At 43.6% G+C, this 16240-nt stretch overlaps 1 long non-coding RNA gene across 1 annotated transcript in view; it reads right to left on the bottom strand.

Moving 5' to 3' along the window:
* Nucleotides 1–15796, bottom strand: part of LOC126304755 (uncharacterized) — a 36042-nt gene extending 20246 nt beyond the window's left edge. The window contains exon 1 of the long non-coding RNA XR_007553190.1: nt 15664–15796. This is a non-coding gene — a long non-coding RNA (uncharacterized LOC126304755). The remainder of the gene's footprint in view (nt 1–15663) is intronic.
* Between the last annotated feature and the right edge of the window lie 444 nt (nt 15797–16240).

Here is a 16240-nt window from a genome sequence, read left to right as displayed (position 1 = left end):
TGCTGTGTTCCTATCCTTTCTTGTAAGAATATACAGTAGCTGTGCATAACGGTTCTGCACGCAAACGAAGTTGCTTCGTTAGTAACGGTATAGGTTGTTATGAGACGTCTTTATACTAATTGGGATGTTCAGTTTAATAACATTGCAACTACAAAATCATGCTCTTCTTTTAAATTTATGTAATAATTTTTTTCCTCTGATTTTTTTGCTAGTACCTCAGTCACACTATTTGTCAAGGTAAATCACCATCCGTTGGTTATAGTATATAGCAGAAACGGTAATTACATACCAAATACGATATTTCCTTATTTTGGATTGGCGATCGGTTAATTCAGATTACATTTGCTAAAAGCACGTTTCACACTTTATGTATTGTTATGATTGATGACCTCGATCTTTATGTTTGGCTACAACGTTCATTAAGATTCTTCCTTACGTAAAGTCACAATAAAATGTGAAGCAGGATAGGATTGCAACTGATTCAAAAGATACCACTAACTCTAAGGAAATTTAAAGAACTGGAAGTTTTTCATCAACTAAACAAATTTATTCTTTGTTTCATACCGGTTTCGGTCGCAGCGGCTGTCTTCACAGGAAAACTGTATCAACAAAAACAAACGAACAATGTACACACACGAGAAAAGAAATTACTTGTCAAGTTTATCACGATAAACATGTAAAAATACTTACAAAAAAGCTGAACATTAGATGCATATGTAATTCAAACTTTCCACCACTGGATAACTGCAAACGACAAAGGACATAAAATATTTACAGAACATAAAACATAATAGGTGATGACTTCGACACCAGCACGAAAGTGGCTTCACTAGGATTAAACAGAACGATCATAAAGGTAGTATCACAAGGACTGACGATTACATCGAAGAACTTATGCGTATTTGAGAAACCTAGATAGTTTTCAATGCATAGTTCATCTTGTGGTAACCTATTTGTGTTCACCTCATCGAACTGTTACTTTCAACAAGGCTGGTAGGTTCCCCAGCCTGACACAAATGACTATGTATTAATAAGGTTTTTTCTATTGTTTTGATATGTACATCTTTTGCAAAACATATTCAACTATATATGTGAAATAGTTCTTTCGATACAGCTTTTCAGAGTAATGAGATAGTATATATTTCATTCAAATGTAATGTAGTGAGGCTGTGACACAATGAGCACACTCTGCACTGTTGCCAGATTTCCGATGACTTCATCAAATATGTCACCTGATAAGTCATGCATTGTTGCCAGATTGCTACCCCTCACCTTTCACTCCACTCCTCCCCCCCCCCTTCAGCGTCAAATGGACCTAAGACAATTGCCATATATATAATGTTGAGAAATTCAAAAATGGTGGGAAATTCAAAACAGCCAAATTGTGATATCGGAATTTCTTTCACCCCTCTGTCATCACAGCACCCTTGCTCTAAGTATAAAATGGTGCAAAATTACAAGATCCAAGATGACAGACCTGGATATAGTAACACAGCCTGCATGCTTGCCTAGTCACTTGTCCTATTCGGTTTACCCCAACACTATGACATCAGAATCCAAGATGGGACTTCAAGATGGTGCACTTGGGCATTAGAGTACATCTGCATACTTGTCAGTTAATTTGATTTACTGTATTTACCCTGGCCCTAGATGGCAGACCTGGTGTTACACATACAGACTGCATGGTTGCCAGGTCACTTGTGCTAAGTTAAGAATGCAAGATGGAGGTATCTAGGTGTATGGGCCCAGGTTGTATTGTTTCCAGGTTTTTTGCGCTAAGTTCAGAACATTATCCTAAGTTTAAGATGGCAGGTAATTTAGAAATAATGGTTTTTCCTTCTCTTATGATGTCACTCTTCACTTTTGCTAAGAGTCCACTAGGCTAAGTTTAAAATAGTGTAGCTCATTGGTGCAGCAAGCATGTTTAAGCAATTTCCCTCATCCCAGTTACCGTAAGTTTAAACCAAGTACTTCACTTTTACTGTTTATTTCATTGATAGGCTAGGGATTATTTTATTTATTTATGCAGATGTGGGCATTCTCACAATGGCTTCCCTTTCCACTGCAGACTGTAGACACCCAGTGAGGTGCACGGGGTTGAGCAGAGCAGAACCAGCAATAACAGAGCGATGAGTCCCTTGGCTACAGCAGTATCAGCATATGATGTCACAAGTCTGAATATGCCAAGACAGTTCCACAGCGCTAACATAGAGATCTCGATGACAAGGGGCTATTAATGGATAGCCTTCACAGGTGAACCAATCAACCCATCAAGCATGCATATGTCACTTCAGCTAGCCACTCTACTGACTTCTCCATTTCTCACATAGTTAGTATACACTGTGGTAAATATGGAAATGCAAGGCGCACACTTACACATTACTCCATATTAAAAAATGCTGGGAAATACAAAATTGTCCTAAGTTTAAAATGTTGTCAGATGTGCAGAATCCCAAGTTTATGTACCACTGCATCCAGCAGCATTCTTTAAATTTCTGTTTTCATACAACGTAATTCAACGACCTAATATGCCCACTCATCCTCTGGCAAAAACTTATACAAAGGTTCTGAAACCAATATGTAAAGAAAGTACATTTTTAAAATTCACTACAAATAATTAATGTATGAGACCAGTGACAGCTATTAAACTAGGAAATGTCCATCTCATCAACAGCCAGCACCACATGTATCAAAACACTTTAACCCCATATGCACCAACATGTACCCTCTGAATTTGAGAGTGGAACACATTTATATGAAGTGAAGATGAATAATGAGCATCGCAAATTTTGCAAATATTGATGACAAAAAAGAATTTCATGCAACAGGAGTAGCGGTCTGTAACCTTGTTGTGTGTACCTTCGAACCGATGGACTATGAATATTGCTAGGCACTAGAGCGCAGACCATCCTGTTGGATAAGAAGGTGAACTCTGACGCCAGGACAGCAGGCAGACGGTAATTCACATCACCATAACAGGGTCCACTCCCAGCTCTCATGGAAACCGGAGGTGCCGTGGCCAGAGTACAGTTCCATCCACCCAGTCTCATGAGGCGTGCCACCTGTCCCAGAACACACACATTTCACTGTAACCTAGGCAATTTACTACATTCTACTCCAGAATGGTCAGTTTGTTACTTTATTGCTGTAAAATAGGGCATATTGCTACAATTTAGCTGTAACTTAGCGTAATTTGATACATTTTCACTGTGACCATGACCTTGAATAACTCTTAAGTTTGACGCTTGTCAGAAATATTTCACAGTCTATCTACAGGCAAACATATTCCAGTGTCTCACAACCAAGCAGGCTTGCAGAATTTCTCCAAGTACACTCACGTTTCCAATTCACCTTTTATCTCCTGACACTTGCTATCATGACCTTCCGCAATCTTGACCACTAAAAGACTTCCCCCACAAATGACCTTGATGAAGGAACCACTCTTGTATTTGTTTGAAATTGGTTTTTTTTTTTTTTCAAATCTCTGTTTTCCCGTACACTTTTTGTTCTCTGCAGCTCCCTCTAGTACCATGGAGGTTACTCCCTGATGTCTTAAGACATGTCCTAACATTCTGTCCCTTTTTCTTGTGAATGTTTACCATATAATCCTTTCCTCCCTGATTCTATGGACAATCGCCTCGTCTCTTATGTTATAAGTCCACATAATTTTCAATATTCTTCTTTAACACCATACCTCAAACGCTTTGACTCTCTTCTGTTCCAGTTTTCCCACAGTCCATGCTTCACTGCGATACAAAACCACGTTCCAAACACACATTGTCAGAAATTTTTTCCTCAAATTAAGACCTACGTTTAATAACAGCAGACTTCTCTTGGGCAGGAATGCTCTTTTTGCCGGTGCTAGTCTTGCTCCATCCATTATGCGTTATTTCGCTGCCCATGTAGAAGAACTCCTTAACTTCATCTTCTTCATAATCATCAATTCTGATGTTATGTTTCGCGGTATTCTCATTCCTGTTACTTCAGTTTATTGTCAATCCATGTTCTTTATTCATTAGACTGTTCATTCCAGTCAACGGATACTGCAATTCTTCTTCTCTTTCACTGAGGATATCAATAGCATCAGCGGATCTCCTCGTTAACATCCTTTCCCCTAGAATTTTAATCCCACTCTTTTATTTCCATCATTGCTTCGTTGATGTACCGATTGAGTAGTATGGGCAAAAGGCTACACCCCTGTATTACTCCCTATTTAAGCCAAGCACTTCGTTCTTGGTCTCCGACTCTTATTGTTTCCCCTTGGCTCTTGAACATATATTTCTCACCTTTCTGTATGGCTTAGAATATCGAACATCTCGCACTATTTTTTATTGCCGAACGGTTTTTCCACGTCAACAAATCTTATTAACACGTCTTGATTTTTCTTCAGTCTTGCTTGCATTATCAACTGCGATGTCAGGAATGTCTCTTGGTACCTTTGCCTTTGCTAAAGCCAACCTGATCGTCTTCTAACATACCCTCAGTTTTCTTTTCCATTCTTCTGTACATTATTCTTGTCAGCAACTTGGGTGCGCGAGCTGTTATGCTAATTACGCGATAATTCTCTCACTAATCGGCTTTAGTAATCTTCAGAATTGTGTGGAAGATGTTTCTCTGAAAGTCTGATACTACGTTCCCAGTCTCATTGATTCCATACACCAAGGTGAATGGTCTTTTCCTTTTTTCTTTTTTTTTCTTCCTTTTCCATCACTTCCCCCTATGCTTTTAGAAATTCCGGGAGAATGTTATCTAACGCTTCTGTCTTATTTCATGCCAAGAATTCCAATGCTCTTTTAAGTTCTGACTGTAATACTGAATCTCCTATCTCATCCCTATAGACTCCTGTTTCTCCTTGTTTCATGGCATCATACAAGTCCTCTCCGTCATAGAGGCCTTCAATTTACCCTTTCAACCTATCCGCTCTGTCCTATCCATTTAACAGTGGAATTTCCATTGAAGTTTTATTGTTACCGCCCTTGCTTTTTATTACACCGCAGGGTGCTTCGACTTCTGTATATGTTGAGTCAGTCCTTCCGATAATCGTTTCTTTTTCCATTTCTTCACATTTTTCATGCAGCCATTTCGCTTTAGCTTCCGTGCACTTCCAATTTATTTAATTTCTCTCGTATTTCTGTATTCTTGAAATTATCTGTACATTTTTGTATTTCCTTCTTTCGTCGATCAACTTAAGTATTTCTTCTGTTACCCATGGTTCCCCCGCTGTCACTTTCTTTGTATCTATGTGTTTCTTTCAAATTTTGTTATTGCTCTTTTTAGTGATGTTCATTCCTCTGCGAGCCGGTGTGGCCGAGCGGTTCTAGGTGCTTCAGTCTGGAACAGCGAGACCGCTACAGTCGCAGGTTCGAATCCTGCCTCGGTCATGGATGTGTGTGACGTCCTTGGGTTAGTTAGGTTTAAGTAGTTCCACGTTCTAGGGGACTGATGACCTCAGATGCTAAGTGCCATAGTGCTCAGAGCCTTTCTTTTTTCAGTTCTATCAAACCAGTCTCAGGACTGAAGACCACAACAACAACTGAACTGAACTGCCTACTGAGATACACATTATCGCAGTATCTGAATCCTTCAAGAACTTCAAGTGTGTTTCTTCATTCCTCAGTACTTCCATATTCCACTTCTTCGCGCATTGATTCTTTCTGACTAGTCTCTTAAACTTCAGCCTACTTTCATCATTACTAAATTGTGATCTGAGTTTATATCTGCTTCTGTGCACGCCTTCCGATCCAATATCTGATATTGGAATCTGATCATAATATAATATCTCTGAAATCTTTCCACATCTCCTGGTCTTTTCCAAGTATACCTCGTCCTCTTCGGCTCTTGAACAGAGTATTCGCTATTACAACGGAAATTTGTTGCAGAGCGTAATTAGTCTCAGGGCTACTACCAAGCCCATATTCTCCCGTAATACTTTCTTCTGCGCCTTCCACTACAACCACAGTCTAGTCCCGCACGACTAGTAGATTAGTTTCTCCCATAGGTACTGAGTTACCCGTTCATTTGTATCTCTTCATTTTCTGCTTGCGAAGTCGTCACATGTATGGGAAATTTGTTGTCCGTGTTGATTTGCTGTCGTTTCGAATGAGAACAACCCTGTCACTGAACTGTTCACAGTAACTCACTTTGTGTCCTATCTTCCTATTCATACCGAATCTTACTCCAGTTAAACCATCTTCTGCTGTTATTGAAGTTATCCAGTACTGATATTGTGGTGTCACCGCCAGACACCACACTTGCTAGGTGGTAGCCTTTAAATCAGCCGCGGTCCGGTAGTATACGTCGGACCCGCGTGTCGCCACTATCAGTGATCGCAGACCGAGCGCCGCCACACGGCAGGTCTAGAGAGACTTCCTAGCACTCGCCCCAGTTGTGCAGCCGACTTTGCTAGCGATGGTTCACTGACTTCTACGATCTCATTTGCCGAGACGATAGTTAGCACAGCCTTCAGCTACGTTATTTGCTACGACCTAGCAAGGCGCCAGTATCCGTACTATTGATATTGTGAAATATGTACCGTCCAAACCGACGTTAATCAGTAATGGATTAAAGTTAAGTATTCCACCAGCTACGTCCGTTTTTCTCAATTCTAATTCCCTTGTCATGTTCCAGACCTCACGCCAGCCTGCATCTACATCTACATCTACATCCATACTCCGCAAGCCACCTGACGGTGTGTGGCGGAGGGTACCCTGAGTACCTCTATCGGTTCTCCCTTCTATTCCAGTCTCGTATTGTACGTGGAAAGAAGGATTGTCGGTATGCTTCTGTGTGGGCTCTAATCTCTCTGATTTTATCCTCATGGTCTCTTCGCGAGATATACGTAGGAGGGAGCAATATACTGCTTGACTCTTCGGTGAAGGTATGTTCTCGAAACTTTAACAAAAGCCCGTACCGAGCTACTGAGCGTCTCTCCTGCAGAGTCTTCCACTGGAGTTTATCTATCATCTCCGTAACGCTTTCGCAATTACTAAATGATCCTGTAACGAAGCGCGCTGCTCTCCGTTGGATCTTCTCTATCTCTTCTATCAACCCTACCTGGTGCGGATCCCACACTGCTGAGCAGTATTCAAGCATTGGGCGAACAAGCGTACTGTAACCTACTTCCTTTGTTGTCGGATTGCATTTCCTTAAGATTCTTCCAATGAATCTCAGTCTGGCATCTGCTTTACCGACGATCAACTTTATATGATCATTCCATTTTAAATCACTCCTAATGAGTACTCCCAGATCATTTATGGAATTAACTACTTCCAGTTGCTGACCTGCTATTTTGTAGCTAAATGATAAGGGACCTGTCTTTCTATGTATTCGCATCACATTACACTTGTCTACATTGAGATTCAATTGCCATTCCGTGCACCATGCGTCAATTCGCTGCAGATCCTCCTGCATTTCAGTACAATTTTCCATTGTTGCAACCTCTCGATACACCACAGCATCATCTGCAAAAAGCCTCAGTGAACTTCCGATGTCATCCACCAGGTCATTTATGTAAATTGTGAATAGCAACGGTCCTATGACACTCCCCTGCGGCACACCTGAAATCACTCTTACTTCCGAAGACTTCTCTCCATTGAGAATGACATGCTGCGTTCTGTTATCTAGGAACTCCTCAATCCAATCACACAATTGATCTGATAGTCCGTATGCTCTTACTTTGTTCATTAAACGACTGTGGGGAACTGTGTCAAACGCCTTGCGGAAGTCAAGAAACACGGCATCTACCTGTGAACCCGTGTCTAAGGCCCTCTGAGTCTCGTGGACGAATAGCGAGAGCTGGGTTTCACACGACCGTCTTTTTCGAAACCCATGCTGATTCCTACAGAGTAGATTTCTAGTCTCCAGAAAAGACATTATACTCGAACATAATACGTGTTCCAAAATTCTACAACTGATCGACGTTAGAGATATAGGTCTATAGTTCTGCACATCTGTTTGACGTCCCTTCTTGAAAACGGGGATGACCTGTGCCCTTTTCCAATCCTTTGGAACGCTTCGCTCTTCTAGAGACCTACGGTACATCGCTGCAAGAAGGGGGGCAAGTTCCTTCGCGTACTCTGTGTAAAATCGAACACAGCATGAGCTAAAACACGTGCATTTCGGCCTCCTTTAGGAACGCGGTTGGCTCTCCTGCCAACCACAACATTGGCGACGAGAATAAAAGTGTTCTTATCTAAATTGCCCTGATTTACTTGTGTAATGGCTTCTCCACAATCTCCAGACGTGCTGTCCGAATTTTATCGCTTACAGAATCAGCAGACGCAGGCCTTACTGGATGCCCTTGGGCAGCTCGTCCAGGGTCAACGTGCCATGCAAAACGATGCGGCAGCAGCCGCTTCACCGCTAACGCATCCACAACACGCTGTTGCACCCACTTTTCGACCTTTTGATGCTGCACTGGAAAGCTGGATGGAGTGGTCACGCCAATTTGGATTCCATCTCGCCGCCTACAGAATTCAAGGTAACGAGCGGCAGCCTTATTTGTTGTCTTCTGTCGGCGTGAATACGTACCGTGTGATAGTCAAATTATTTTCCCGACGCCACGTAGCGACTCTGTCCTACGAAGAAATTTTGTCTGCATTAGATGCATATTACAAAGAATCAGTCAGTGTAGTTGCCAAACGGTATGCCTTCTTTCGTACAAAACGTACCCCAGGTCAGACTAATCGGGAGTGGGTTGCAACCTTGCAAGGCCTTACTAGGGATTGTGCTTTTGAGTGTCAATGTGGACTCCCTTATTCAGATATTATGGTACGTGATGCAATTGCATAGAACGTTTCTGATATTCGTATAAGGGAACAGATTTTGAAACTAGTAAATCCCTCCCTTCAACAAGTGATGGACATATTGGATCGGCAGGACACACTTGACTATGCTCAGGAATCATTTGAAACTTCGCCAGCAGTGTGTTAGGTTAACCGGACCGCCGGGCGAGCTGCACGGAGCAGTAAACAGCCCGCGCGTCCGGCCGCGCCGCTGCCGCCAGGCTCTCAGCCACGTGTGCCGCGCCGGCACGCAAATGCAGTGATCAAATCATGCCCGCGGTGTGCTACTAAACATTCGCGTGAGAATTGCCCGTCACGCCAAGCTATTTGCTTTTATTGTAATAAAAAAAGGACATGTTCAGAGTGTTTGCCAGAGAAAGCTCATATCGGAAGCTCAAAACCGTTCCAGGCCCTTTGCTTCGCGCCGGAATCGGAATCGAACCAAGGATACTCAGGCTCACGAAACTTCGCCCATGGAAATTCATGTAGTTCATTCCACTCCGCGCAGTGCCACTCTCTCTAACAGTGACTGTGTTCGTCCCAAAAATAGTGTGCGTCGACATCGCCGGAACTCCCGTCAAGTCGCAGTTCACGTGTCAGTTCACGTTGCACGAGACAGTCGCTCTTGTCGTCAGCAGGACAATAAACTTTTTGTGGACTTGGACATTAACGGCAAAGTGATACCATTCCAGCTCGATACCGGAGCTGCAGTTTCACTTATCAATCAAGACACTTACAAACTGCTGGGCACACCTCCGTTGCGTGCCGCAGATGTTAACTTATCTAGCTATTCCGGTCAAGATATTCCTGTGTTAGGACAGTGCAGCCTTCTTGCAACATACAAAGGACAAACTAAACTTGTGTCATTTTACGTCCTTCGTTCTTCTTCTGCAGTAAACTTGTTTGGCTTCGATTTATTTCAGTTGTTTAACTTGTCTATAGTAAATCAGGTCCTATCAGTGAACCAGACTGTGCCTTCAGACAGTGTTTCTCGTCTATGTGGAAGAATTTGCAGACATTTTTGCACCGGGCCTCGGTTGCGCTAAGAACTATAAAGCACATTTGGAACTGAAAGTAAACGCGCAACTGAAATTTTTCAGAGCGCGCAATGTTCCCCACGCATTGCGTGATGAGATCGCAAAAACATTACACGATTTGGAATCACAAGGTGTAATTGAACGTGTGCAGGCTTCTCTCTGGGCATCACCCTTAGTAATTTTGCCAAAACCTTCCGGAAAATTGAGACTTTGTGTGGACTTCAAGGCAACAGTGAATCCACAACTAGTGATTGCAACTTTTTCTTTACCCCGCCCGGAAGATCTTTTTAACAAACTGTGCCCGAGTAAATATTTTTCGAAGTTGGACCTAGCAGATGCGTACTTGCAAATACCGGTGGACGAAGAATCCCAGCGCGTTTTGTTGGTTAACACGCATCTTGGGTTGTATCAGTTCAAACGACTGCCCTTCGGGTGTGCATCCGCCCTTGCATTGTTTCAGCAATATCTACAAATTGTTTGTGCGTCGGTCCCTACTGCAGCAAATTATCTGGACGATATTGTGATCTCTGGGAAGACGGAAGAAGAACATTTGGCCAATCTACGAACATTATTTCAGGTCTTGCGACAAAATGGTCTTCGCTTGCGGAAGGACAAATGTGTGTTTTTTGCTCGGAACTTGCCATACTTGGGACATGTACTCAATGCAGAAGGCATACATCCCAGTCCCACGCACCTTCGTGCCATACAAGACTTGCCGTCGCCGCAGAATTTGAAGCAGCTACAGAGTGTTCTGGAAAAAATCAACTATTATAATAAATATATTCCGCATGCCTCTTCCATTTCAGCTCCGCTTCATCGCTTACGCCGTAAAGGTGTTCCGTTCGTCTGGACGACGGAATGCGAACGCGCCTTTCGCCAGTTGATATCGGCGTTGCTTTCCACTACTTGCCTTACGCCATTCGATCCCCAGAAGCCCCTCTTCTTGATGGTGGATGCATCGGATTTCGGGATCGGTGCTGTGCTTGCGCACAAAGATGGATCGCACGATCGCCCTATTGCCTTTGCGTCCAAATTGCTCTCGTCTGCGCAAAGAAATTATTCACAGATCGAGAAAGAAGCATTGGCTCTCGTATTTGGTGTTACAAAGTTTCATGATTTCTTGTATGGTCGTCACTTTACCATAATCACAGACCACAAACCTTTGACATCGCTTTTTCATCCGACCAAGTCTGTACCTCCATGTACAGGGGTACTCCTCTAGAGATATCCGGAAGGCACTTCAACCTGCCAACCGGGCAAAGGATCCAGAAGAAGAACCAGAAGAGGCAAAGAAGATGGCATACCTACCATATGCCGGACCTATCTCTGCCAAGATCAGCAGGATTCTCCAGAAATATGACATGAAGAGCATATTTTGCCCACCCACCAAAATTGGGGCTATGCTGGGGAATGTAAAAGATGACCTGGGGCTACGCAAGCTAGGTATTTACAATATACCATGCCAGTGTGGGATGTCATACATTGGCCAGACCACCAGAACTGTGGACATCAGGTGTAAAGAACACCAGAGACATACCAGACCCAGGCAGGCAACTAAATCAGCCATAGCAGAGCACTGTCTGGAACTTGGTCATTCAATGGGTTACAATGACACCAAGATTGTGACACAGACCTCAAGATTTTGGGACAGTGTCATTAAAGAAGCCATTGAGATTAAGGTCACAGACAATCTAATCAACCGTGACTCAGGATACCAAATCAGCACTGCCTGGAATCCAGCGCTTGAGCTTGTGAAAACTCAACGCAGGACACTCCGGAATTCTACAAGAAATAGAAGTGGAGACCGAGAGAACAGCCGCGAGACAAGGTGTCGGACATTAGAGATCAGATCTGACATAACCCAGATCGTGTACTCGACTTCAGAAGACGGCCAGGCCGGACGCGGACGGCGGAGGGAACACCGGCGACCAGAGATGGACAATGTAGCCGCGTCTGGCGGGCGCGGACCACAGATGGAACACTCGACTCGGCGCGGACCGATTAGGGAACGCCCAGCTCCTCCCAGGCATAAATACTGGACTGGATCGACCCAAGGACCAGTCTCAGGTAGCACCTGAAGAAGACAGCGAGGCACGCTGTTGAAATATCGTGCGAGAACGAAGCGAACATCCGACTGGATTCCCGAATATCCAAGATGTCAATCTCCTTTCATGTTCATTGTTCATTGATGACGTTACGTTCCGATTAAGTAGAGTACCCCAGGGAAGTGTGATAGGACTGCTATTTTTTTTCTACATTCATAAATGATCCAGCGGACAGGATTGTCTGCTGATGATGCTGTGGTGTACATCAATAATGCTACTCTGCAATCCACACTTAAATGCCTGGCAGAGGGGTCTTCGAACCACCTTCAGACTATTTCTCCACCGTTCCACTCACTAACAGAGTGAGGGGAAAATGAATGCTTAAATATTTCTGTACGGGCTCTGATTTCTCTTATTTTGTTGTGATCATTTCTCTCAATGGGAGTTGGCAAAAATAAAATATTTTCGCATTCAGAGGAGAAAGGTGGTGATAGAAATTTCGTGAAAAGATTTCACTGTAACGGAAAACGCGTCTGTTTTAATGATTGTCATCCCAGCTCTTTATCATACCCATGACGCTCTCTCCCCATTTGAATATCTTCGATGTCTTCCGTCAGTCCTATTTGATGCGGATCCTACACCGCACGGCAATACTCCAGAAGATGAGGACAAGCGTAGTGTAAGTCTCTTCGGTTGACCTGTTGCATTTTCTAAGTGTTTTTCCAATACATCGCAGTCTTTGGTTCAGGGGCGTACGGATCTCGCATTGCACCATTGGCCTCCAAGGTCTCCTGGCCTAATGGTATTTGATGGCCTTTTTTCTTCTTTTTTTCTGTGTGAAAGACTCCGTCTATGTGCCTTTCCCTATAAAATATTTGGGTGAACTGCGACGCCGCCCAACGACAGCAGTAAATGCCGTGACTCCAGAGTTGATCGCCAAAGTATGGGACGAGTTTGATTGTCGTCTGGATGTTTGCCACGGAAGGTAACGAAATTTTTTCATCCTAAATGTATTTCTTAATAGTTCCTCAAGATTTTATGAGCGTACGTGTTAAAGATCTACTCTTGTAAAATCGGAAGGTTTTTTTTATTATAAAAGGTCTGTAGTCATTGCATATTAAAATGTATTTCTAGTTACAAATGCCTCATTATACCTTTAAAGTTCACTAGATCTTCCGTGTCTTCCGACTTTTGTGTCCAGTTGACGTTGTTCTTTGTGGATGGATGCACTAAAGACTCGGCAGTTTTGATATTAACAAACGTTGCCACGGGTGAAAGAAATTATAAGCGACAGCGAAAATCCTAGTATTAAGCAGGGTTCGAGGCTGAGACCTTTTTATTCACAGCCAGCCACTTTACCATTGAGTCACGAAGCCGCAATACTCACGCAACAATCTCAGATCCGATACGCGGTAGTCCTAGAGTTCTCTTGATCCGTCACACAAAACTTCTTTTCCCTTTGGCAGTGTTTTTTAATGTGAAAAACGGCGACGCTCTGTAGTTCAGAGACCACGTTAAACTGTAGGTCCCCGTAACTGACGAGCAAGTCAGTTGGAAGGTTGGAGAGAGGCAACGGCACTACCCACTACAGGTCCGTCACAGCTCAGCTTCTCGTGCTCAGCCGGACAGGGCGAAAATCTTCCCCTATTGTCCTTAGGGATGCATCCTCTAATGGCTTTAGCTGACCAGGCTGCGGGGACTGAAAAGTTTGGCCCATCCCTCAGCAGAGAGCAGCACTGACTGGAGACAATATTCGGAAGAGACTGAACACAAGAAATAGATTGACGGCGCCCAAAAACATTACGGTAACCAATCGTTATGTATGTATGTGTTGTGTGTGTGTGTGTGTGTGTGTGTGTGTGTGTGTGTGTGTGTGTGTGTGTGCACTCTAAGACAAAAAAAAGGAGAACGACACAACACGATGGAATTATCAGAACTGGGCGAAAATTGATAGATATGATGTACATGTACAGACAGACAAATGATTACAATTTCAGACAAATTGGCTGATTTTTTCAAGGGAAAGGTTGGAGGGACTGAGCAAATCAGTAACGCGTTTGTCCTGTTGTGGCCCTTATGCATTCAGTTACTCGGTTTCGCACTGACTGCTAGAGTTGTTGGATGTCCTCCTGAGGGATATCGTGCCAAATTCTGTCCAATTGGTGCGTTAGATCGTCAAAATCTCGAGGTGGTTTGGAAGCCCTTCCCATAATGCTCCATAAATTCTCAATTGGAGACATTACCGGCCATGGCAGAGTTAGGCAAGCATGAAGACAAGCAGTAGAAGCTCTCGCCGTGCGCGGGCGAGCATTATCTAACTGAAATGTAAGCCCAGGATGGGCAAAAAAAGGAATGGAACTGTAGAATATCGTGGAGGTATCGATGTGCTGTAAGGGTGCCACGTATGACAACCAAAGAGGTTTTTTTTTACTTAAAGTCTATTTTATGGAAAGTTAACAATAAAAAAACACAAATTTAGAAAAATATTGGGGGCTCTGATCAGCTACTTGATGTAGTCTGCAAGCAGTTCACTAAAATGGTTGTTGAATGAATCATGGACAGAGCACACGACGTCCAGAAAATGCGTTAACAGTATTGATTCCCTTAGGCTCTATTGGACGGTTAACGAAACGTGGACACATTACTTTCAAACTGAGAACGAAAATGACTCTAATCAGATGTCTCCATGTGCAAGTACTCAAAAGGAGCGAACAACTAGTCCATCAGCTGCAAAAAGCTATGGAGGAAATATTTTCATGCTCTGCAAGGCATAATATTTACGGCCTATTGGAAAAAAATTCACACATACATATCACAATCGACTGATGGAATGAGTACAACACTTGGCTAAGAAAAAAATCGCCTTTTAAGAGAACAATGCACGCTCTGACATGTCAACGATTTCCTTGGGGAGAATTAACAAATATCCCTGCTAGTCACAATCTCATTCAACCGTTTCCTTCAGGTTTTGCCACTTGTGACAAAGTTTTCTTCGTATATTCCGCTGTGTGGCTAATGTAGAAGTCACAAGGTCTTTTGTTCTGCCAAATCTATTACTCCTGGAGGTCTTACAAAAGTCTGAAGTCTGGTGGATGAAATATCGTCAGTTAATGTAGACTAGCTTAAGAAATATGTTGACTTTTAGCAAGGAAAAGCATTTGGAATAAACTTCTTTCGGTTACCCTACTGAGCCACTTCAGTATAAGATCTCAAGCTTTATCACTCTGTTCCCTCCCTCCCACCCTCCCCCCCCCCCCCCCAGACCCTCTCTTTTTCACATTTCATTTAAAAAGTACAGCTCTTTGAGATAAGGCTGATCATAGAGTCGCTGTTGCTTCCGACCAGGTACCAGGCGAACTTGTAGTGGTGCTGAGATGTTGCAAATAGCGAACAAGTGGGGGTATTTATCTTACGAACAAGAGAAACCTCCCAAAGAGCTTGATCGGAACTGGGTGACGTGGGACGGGGGGGGGGGGGAGACGGGGGGCAGGGAAATTGCAATTCTATGCAATTTCCGTGTGGGGGAGGGGGGGGGGGGAGAATTGGGTGGCGAAAAACGATATTGTGTATCACAGACCCTGTACTCATCATCAGGAGTAGAAACGCCGTTCATGACATCCGAAAGTTTGGGGATTTACTACCAACTGACGAAGCGAGAGATTTTTATTTTCAAGAAAATATCAGTTTCTTTCGCAGTCACAGACGTCAACTGCACCAATGTTTCGTGCTTTAAAACGAAAGCAGTGTGTTTACAAAGAACAGAAAGCGCGCATCATTTAACATGTTACCTTTACCCACCAGATGCAGCGACTGCTGCCGGGTAGGGGATTCCCCCGCAGGCACCGACGGCAACAACAGCGCTGCTGCTAGCAGAAGCAGAGGTAGGCGCTGCCCAGTGACTGTATCCATCCTGCGCTGTAACTCGGAACAAAGGCTGGTCGAGTGCCGCAGCGACAGCGGCTGCGATTGCCTTATAGCGGCACTGCGCAGGGCCGTAAATGCGGGCCGCACGCACTGCTCTTCACTGCTTTTTATGACCGCGGAGCTGGGTCTTTCGCTGAGAGTACCTGTCCAGCAGCAACAGCGAAGAAAGAAAGTAATGGCTCACGAACAGAGAAAAGGAGGTCGGCAGAAAAACCTTACAGTTCAGGACACTGCCGTACTTTTATCACTTCTGAATTCCATAACTGGGTCCGACAGAGGCTCATCTTTATTTTCCGCTGTAAACGTTTATGGCATCGTAATTTATGGGTTAGAACACCACGACACGTATTTACACAGTTCTACGAGTGCCCACGAAAGGTAGTCATACAGATTTAAATATTACCTCGGAAAAATCAAGCTGCGACGAGCAACTTGGTGTTGATGGTTCTCT

The sequence above is a fragment of the Schistocerca gregaria genome, chromosome 1 (assembly GCF_023897955.1).
Source record: "Schistocerca gregaria isolate iqSchGreg1 chromosome 1, iqSchGreg1.2, whole genome shotgun sequence".
Lineage (NCBI taxonomy): Eukaryota > Metazoa > Arthropoda > Insecta > Orthoptera > Acrididae > Schistocerca > Schistocerca gregaria.
This window is presented reverse-complemented; position numbering and strand designations above follow the sequence as displayed.